Source organism: Sinocyclocheilus grahami, unplaced genomic scaffold (genome assembly GCF_001515645.1).
Source record: "Sinocyclocheilus grahami isolate Dianchi unplaced genomic scaffold, SAMN03320097.WGS_v1.1 scaffold602.1, whole genome shotgun sequence".
NCBI lineage: Eukaryota > Metazoa > Chordata > Actinopteri > Cypriniformes > Cyprinidae > Sinocyclocheilus > Sinocyclocheilus grahami.
The window spans coordinates 377,440-385,620 of record NW_015505781.1 but is presented as its reverse complement, the minus strand read 5'-3'; positions in this window follow the sequence as shown (position 1 = coordinate 385,620).

The following is an 8,181-nucleotide window of genomic DNA, read 5'->3' as shown; positions in this document are numbered from 1 at the left end:
AAGTGTTATATGTTTGCTCTACTCTGTCTTTATATAGAGCGAGAAGACCAGAACAGATCCTAGCAATTCTTTCTCTAGAGACCTCGAAAAAACTCTTTTGTAACACCTCCATTGATGTATCTTTGACAAAGCAAATCCTGAGGCATCTCTTTACACAGTCGCTGAAAGACATTTCTTCTACAGGAGCAACGTGACAAGGTGTAACATTCCACACCACCATGTCAACAAACCGACTGGCTTCCATCATAGCAGTGAGTGCCACTTCCCAAGACAAAACAAGCAGCCTAGACTCTCCAGGGGCAAGTCGTCCCCTGACCATGTCCACGTTAGAGGGATCAATGACTGACATCCCTGCAGAGGGTTTCACCAGCCTTGAGGTTGAGTGAGTGTAGTATGTCGCTCGAAGGCATGCCATTGGCCATGGCCAAGTATTTCAAGTCGGGAGGGCCCACGAGAGACCTTTGTTAAAATGTCAATGAGAAGCAGACAAAACGAGTACATCAGTATGACACAGCCACTCTTGTCACACTTTCAGATGTCTTCAGATAGCACTACCAAGTGCATATCTTGTGCTAGAAAAAAGAGGGCATTTAAGCCTGAAGTAAATAATACATGAAAAAAGGGAGTTAACTAGTATTCAATAACATTTTTTCAGAGTAATATTTTATGATGTTTTATAAGATATTTTTAATGTTTTTGAAAGACTTAAATAAAATCAGCAGTATTGTACAATGTAAATAATACATGAAAAAAGGGAGTTAACTAGTATTCAATAACATTTTTTCAGAGTAATATTTTATAATGTTTTATAAGATATTTTTAATGCTTTTGAAAGACTTAAATAAAATCAGCAGTATTGTACAATGTTATGTAGCATTTGGACCAATCAGACACACAACTTTTTGTTATATTTAACAAATAATATCGAACTCCCCATCACCTAACCAAATGTGTTATTACAAATTAAAATAACTGTTATCTATTATTATATATATTTAAATTACCATGAAATTTATTGCTGTGATAGCAAAGTCTGTCCGCAGTATCACATGATCCTTTAGAAATCATTCTGATATGCTGATTTGGTGCTCAAGAAACATTTTTTATTATTCTCAATATTGAAATGCTGCTAAATGTCTTTGTGGAAACCGTGATACATTTTAGTTTTCAGGGTTCTTTGATAAATTAAAATGTTCAGCAGTTATTTGAAACACAAATATTCTGTAACATTATAAAAGTGTAACTTTTAATGCACCCTTGTTGAATAAAAGCATTCATTTCATTCACCTATCTATCATATACAGAGTATCAGAATAGATAATAGGCAAAAATACAATAAGACTGCTGTAATATTTGAGCTAATTAATCATTTCAACATGCAAGATAAAGTATTTTTTATCATATAAGCGGCAATTGTTTAATCCCCCTTTGCCATCCATTCAAAGCGTGACAACAATATCACCCAAACACAGTTTGTCCATTATTGTCTTCACGTCAAAGTTTTTCCTTCTCTGTGCGTTCGTAAGGTTTGAGTGAACACTTCCTGCTGTATTTTTGTGCGTTGATAAAGGTAGCAATTAACATGTTGCTTCCTCACACTGCACAGTGGGGCTCGTATTCAGAGCCTTGCCTCGCTAATTACAGTTCATGCCTTGATCTCAACCTGGGTCCTTTGCGCAGCGTGGTGACCCTCCAATCAACTGCTCCTTCTTCCACCATTCTCCTCATTTTATCTATACATCGAGCTTACCTTCACATGTCGTTAATGTATCCCGTGTCGCACAAGGTCTCGGAAACGCTATTGCGCTTTGAGCTTAGATGTCCCTGAACATCTGCAGGAAGAGACACTGGAAGCATCACAGAGGTTGAGGAGGAAATCACAGCGCGGCCCAAGGCGATAAGTGCAGAGCGCACAGAACACTTGCTCCTTGCTCTCTTCAATTCCCCCCCAGAAAGAGTAGCGGTGCGCTGCGGGGTAAGGATGGATCTGGATGAGGGAAATTGTACAGAGAGGGCAAAAGCTGAGAAGACTCGCTTTACTTCAGTTTTTCATTCACCTCCTTCTCCTCACACTCTTCCCCAGCCCCACTGACCCGAAAGAACCCTCTAGCTATGTTGCCATTTCACGGTTCCACTTGAGTTCTACAACCTGCGCTGATTATATTTCCTGCGACTTATTTGAAAGGAAATAAGGTGAAAATGATATAGCGTTTCTATAACCAAGCACTAATGCTTTCATCCTGCTGCCATATGAGACATAAAACAAGTAAAATGAAAAACAGCTTTGAGATCCATGACAGGAGGGCTGTTATGTTTGCGCGAACGCGCTCAGCAGACTGATGTGTACACGTGTAATCTATGCCTTGTCGCTAATGAGGACATATTTGTTTTTAATGAGTATGTGGGCACAAAGATGGAGACAAGGACAGCAGCTTTTGAATAGAAAACAACAGGGGATAAAATGGAGCTCGGCGTAGACTACAGGCCCAGTGGGATTCGCACATGTGCATAAACCTACTGACACACACTCTTTGCTCAAAGAAAGAGGGTTTTTGCAAGTACACACAGAGGAAAACACAGTGCGAACTTGCCTGCGGATGTTCACGAAAGATGCAGTTGTGTTCTCCCACTGCCAAATAAGACCCCACTGGAGTGTCTGAGACACACAGAAACACACACTCTCGACCTCAGCTATCTCCTGGAAAAATGCATTGTTCAGTAACTTATTCTTTGATAAACAAGTCAAAGAGTAACGATACTTCCTCTCGGAACCTGTTTGGTGCATCTGAGGCGTTGCGATCGCAGGCCGAAGCCTGTTTCCATCAGTCAACATACAGCTGCACCTGGAGGGTTCAAAGACCCTGCTGCTACATCCACGCTCCGGCCTTATGTTAACGCCTTGACTTGCTCCATCTAACGCACCTTTGAGAGCACGCACCTGGCACAGACTGCATTTTGCGCTTAAATAATCAGTTCATTTGTACTGATTTAGGACCGAACTGAGGCCGGTTGACCTGATCGAGTTTTTGAGGACATAGTCTCACTTGCTTTAAGTCCGGGTGCACTACTTTTCACAAAATGTCTGATATATAGGACATGTAAGAAAAGAACATACGTAGCAAAGAGTTTATTTAAACCATATGCATGCAGTGCGACTTGCATTGTATTCAAGGTGTACATTTTTTTTTTTCAGTTTTCGCTTTGCCTGGGATTTGAACCCGTGACCTTGGCGTTTCTACCACCATGCTCTACTGTTTTAGCTATAGGAAGGCATTTATTAAGAAATTCAGTTTATACTTTATTTTAAGGTGTTCTTGTTACAGTGTAATTATTCATTTAAGTACCGAGTAACAATAATGAACTACATGTACTTACTATTTGGTTAGGGTTAGGATTAGGGTTTGTCTTAGAGTTACTTGCATGTAATTATGCATAATTTGTTGTTATTATAATAATAAGTACATTTAACGTGTAATAAGGACACCTTAAAATAAAGTGTTACCGAAATTCAAACAACAAATGTCTCTTTAATGCGGCATGACAGATCACTGTAGCCACCTTCAGAATGGCAGAATGAAGCATGTGTGAACCGATCAACTCTTCCACTTTATTTCTAGTCATATTACAAAAAATAAATGAATAAATAAATAAATAAAAAACATGAATGAACATGAAAAGGTACAGGATGTTAAAAGATACAGCACAACTTACTGAATTGTGTCATGTCTTAAGCAATCTTACTTAAAGACGCCAATAAAACAGCCTGTCAACATGTCATCTGATGTTACATTTACCTCAGGAAAGACCATCAATGTCCATAGTTTGTTAGTTCGCTTGAAAAAAAAGAGAGAGAAAAAGAAATAGCAGAAATCATTATTTTATTGTTAAATGCATTACGATTTGACTTAACCTGCGTATTGCATGTTTAATGTATGTTTGAATACATTTTCTAATTCTGCAATGTTTCTTGTAAAAAGAAGAAATTTAGAGACCATTTTATTTTAGCTCCCATTCACATGCATGCACAGGGAAAGTGGGTGAATGCATGTATAAGCATGTCTCGGCATGTTGATTGAAACGCTCTGCCATAATACCCTTTAACACCATCTATATTGAGAGCACATACTGTAAACATTGCGAGAGCTATCTATGACATCGTTCTCACTTTTGCCACGGTCGTGCCTATCATATGATTCAAAGTCTTGTTGTGTTACTCATGCTTTATATTAAATCATCAACACATCAGTGCCACTGCAAGATCATTATAATCTTGAATGACAGAAAAAGTCTGGATGTCACAGAATCTGCAGAGTGAACCCAGTTGTTGGGCCTAACAGGAAAAGGTCAAATTAAAAAATATTGTGTGGCTATTTGCCAAGACCTTTCCTTGCGGTAAGGGTTTAGATGGCCTTCGTGCCTCTGGGCTAAATTTACACACTGTACAATTAATTATGGCTTGTTTACTTGTGTAAAGAGGAGAGGTTCTGCCACAGAAACTCAGTACATAATTTCAGCACATCCCAAGCAGCGGAGTTTTAGTTTAGAGTATGGATTTAATGGGACAGTGATGTGTATTAGATGCTATATTATTATACAGACCATTGGTTCTGACCTTGCTTTGCTAGACAAGTTATATTATGTGTCCAACATGACCTTGCACACAAAGCAAGGAAGGTTACGGGTCTAGACTAGGCTATGTAGCAGTTCGTGTACACTGTCCAAACAAATGGAGGGAACAAAGAGATAAAAGAATGCAGTGGTGACTGACCAAAGATTCAGAAAGAGAGAAAGTTCTCAGGGTAAATCGATCAGGGAAAAGGGGGCTTTTGGTCTTGGTTGTCATCAAAGCCTTTCACAGTCTTGTCTGAAAGTCTCTTGAGAATGCTGAATCTATGGCAGAAGTTCACTCACACTTTATACAGATTTCTTTTCCCTGGGTTGGGACTTGAGAGGTTCAGAAAGCATGATTTATACAGCAACTTTATCTGCAATCCAAGAAGGAACATATCAGAGGGAAAGTACGCTTACCGCCAAAGAAAGCAAATAGCTTTTTTATGTGAGCTTTGCAGAGTTTGAGGCTCAGTGTTTTAACTGTGTTACTGCCACTTTGTCAATTTTTGAGAAAAAAAAAAGTAAAACAATCTACAAATTTGAGCTGATTAATCACAATGTACAAATGATAGAAAACTCAACCCAGAGTGATGAAATTATGGATTTTAAAAATGCTGCACTCAAATACAAATACGTTTAGATATGTGTTATAAACAAAAGATAATGATAATTTATGTCATTATTTTAGACTATAAATTCCAACTCTCCTTTGACCTTTTTTTGACAGAGTTTCTCATTGAGTTTCTAGTTTTAAAAGTCATTGGGTTCATGTTGTCTGAATGGAATATCACCAAGAGGATTACACTTGTGAAAATAAAGCTAACACTGCATGTTTTGTAGTAGTTAACAGCAGTTTTGATGGATTAAGACGGATTACATGACTGTTTGTCTTCTGGTAGTAATCTAAATGTAAAGTAAAACTGCGAACATTGGTGCCTTGTAATGCCATGTTTGAGTATGCTGTAACATAATGGGTTCTTTACATCAGAATAACATCAAAGCATCAGATTAATTGATTAATCTACTTACATTTTCAGTTTATCCAGCTGCATATAAATGCTAATCATTAGATAGGATGTTGCTTACTTGGAGACAGTCGAAGCAGCAGACGTTTTAAATTGACTAGAGCCAGAGAAAGACTGGAGATATTTGCTGCCGGAAGACGAAAAGACAGGCCGAGGAGAGGCAGAGGAGGGTGCAAGGGGAGGCCCGAGGGGGGAGTGTTGGCACCATGATCCAAACTCATTTTGAAAGATCAGAACTTCTTTTCTTAAGTCAGCATTTCAAATCAGAGCGTGTCCGTACTCATTTAATGCACCGTTTTGCAAAGTGATAAATTTACGAATTCGACATACATCCTTTTGGCTCTAGATAGAGAGCGCAGCGCAAGGAAGAGAGAAGCGAGGAGGATTTAAGAGCATTTCGTTTGAGAAAACATCTAAACCCACGGGGATCCATGGCACAATTAGACCAGGGTGAGGGGGGGGGGGGGGGGGGGAGAAGAGGATCTTAAGAGGAACAGCCTCATTTCTCGTTTACAGTAACGCGGTTATCTGTCGCGGGTGATCCATTTAAACGGTTCGTTTGCGGGGATAAAAGCCGTATGGAGGAAATAAACTTAGTTCTGGCTTAATCTTCAAATCCTTGGTGGTCATGGAAGATGATCCCAATTTGCTTCTGAGCAGCACTGTCAGATCTCACAATAATAAATAATTTAAGACTTTAAGCATCAATTATGTTTGATTAATGTTGAAGCATTTGGAGTGCTCCATAGCTGGCTGATACGTGAGTTTTCTTGATCAGTTGTTGCACCTGATGAAGTCGGTAGCCCACGCGGAGAGAGACAGACTTTAATCCTCTTTCCATTTTCCTGTATCGCTGAACAATCGTGACATTAGGTGATTAGTAAATAAACCTAATTTTCTTATATTAAAGTTCTCTTTAGAATTTCTTGGTTACACCTTTTTAAAATGTAGGTCAATGAAATCAAAACTTCTCATGTTAGTTCGCCCACAAATGAAAAATTTACTCACTCAAACCTCTTGACTTTTTTCCTCAACGGAACACAAAATAAGACATTTTGAAGACTGCACTGGTCGTTTATGCAAATACAATGCACGTGTAGGTCAATGAAATCAAAACTTCTCATGTTAGTTCGCCCACAAATTTACTCACTCAAACCTCTTGACTTTTTTCCTCAACGGAACACAAAATAAGACATTTTGAAGACTGCACTGGTCGTTTATGCAAATACAATGCACAAGGACTGAGGCTTTCAAGCTTCAAACAGGAAACAGAAGCACCATAAAATTATCATAAATGTGGTCCACATGACCTATAAACTATATTCAAAGTCTTCAGAAGCCACACTGGTGAGGAACAGACCAAAACGAACAACATGAGCGCGAGTAAATAATGACAGACGTTTCAGTTTTGGTTGAACTAACATAGGCAAAAACATTTCAAGTGATTTTATTAAGCATATAGTAAAATCTGATTGGATGCACTACATTCAAAGTCACTGTAAAACAACCAATTCTGATCACGCAATGAATTCTATATGAATGCAGAAGTCTAAAATGTTTTTTTTTTTACTTTGCATCACCAGAAATCACTGTAAGATTACTCTAATGAACACCCTCTCATGGATTACTCCTATAGTAACAATCGAAAACATTCCAAACATTCAGTTTTGGATGGGATATTTGGCTATTTTCTATTTTGCAAACTGCCATTAGCCATTCTGGGACTTATTCACCTTGTCAAACTCAACAGGTTTTCCCAGGTGACCCCATTATGGCCTGGCGAGAGGATAGCCAGCCTGTTCCTCATGGATTTTTTGATTGCATCCTGTGGGGCACTGATATTCTTAAACTGTCATTGCCATGGATATCTGACATCAGTGAGATCTAATCAAAATAAATGGATGGAGGGCCAATGGCATTTTAGCTTCTGTTCTTGTTTGCACATGAACAGATCAGGTAAACTCTAAACGAAAATTGCATATGTCTCGTGCTACGATTTTCATTAGCCGTATGAGATCTGTGATGCCTAGAGTGACAGCGCTGTGCAATCAAGAGCTCTTCACTTATCATTTCATGACATTTTATCCACAGCCCTCTGCTCAGCAGAACAAACAAACAGGAACACATGGAGATAAAGCTGCCTGGCAACAGCACATTGTGGTTTTGTTTGTTTTTCCAGCATGTGTTTGTCTTCTCCACAGCCTTGTGTTGATCTTTTGTTTGTGTCCAAATGTGCCTCAGATGATTGTGCTGAAGCTAGTTTTCCTCAATGTTAGGATGAATTCTGGGACTTATTCACCTTGTCAAACTCAACAGGTTTTCCCAGGTGACCCCATTATGGCCTGGCGAGAGGATAGCCAGCCTGTTCCTCATGGATTTTTTGATTGCATCCTGTGGGGCACTGATATTCTTAAACTGTCATTGCCATGGATATCTGACATCAGTGAGATCTAATCAAAATAAATGGATGGAGGGCCAATGGCATTTTAGCTTCTGTTCTTGTTTGCACATGAACAGATCAGGTAAACTCTAAACGAAAATTGCA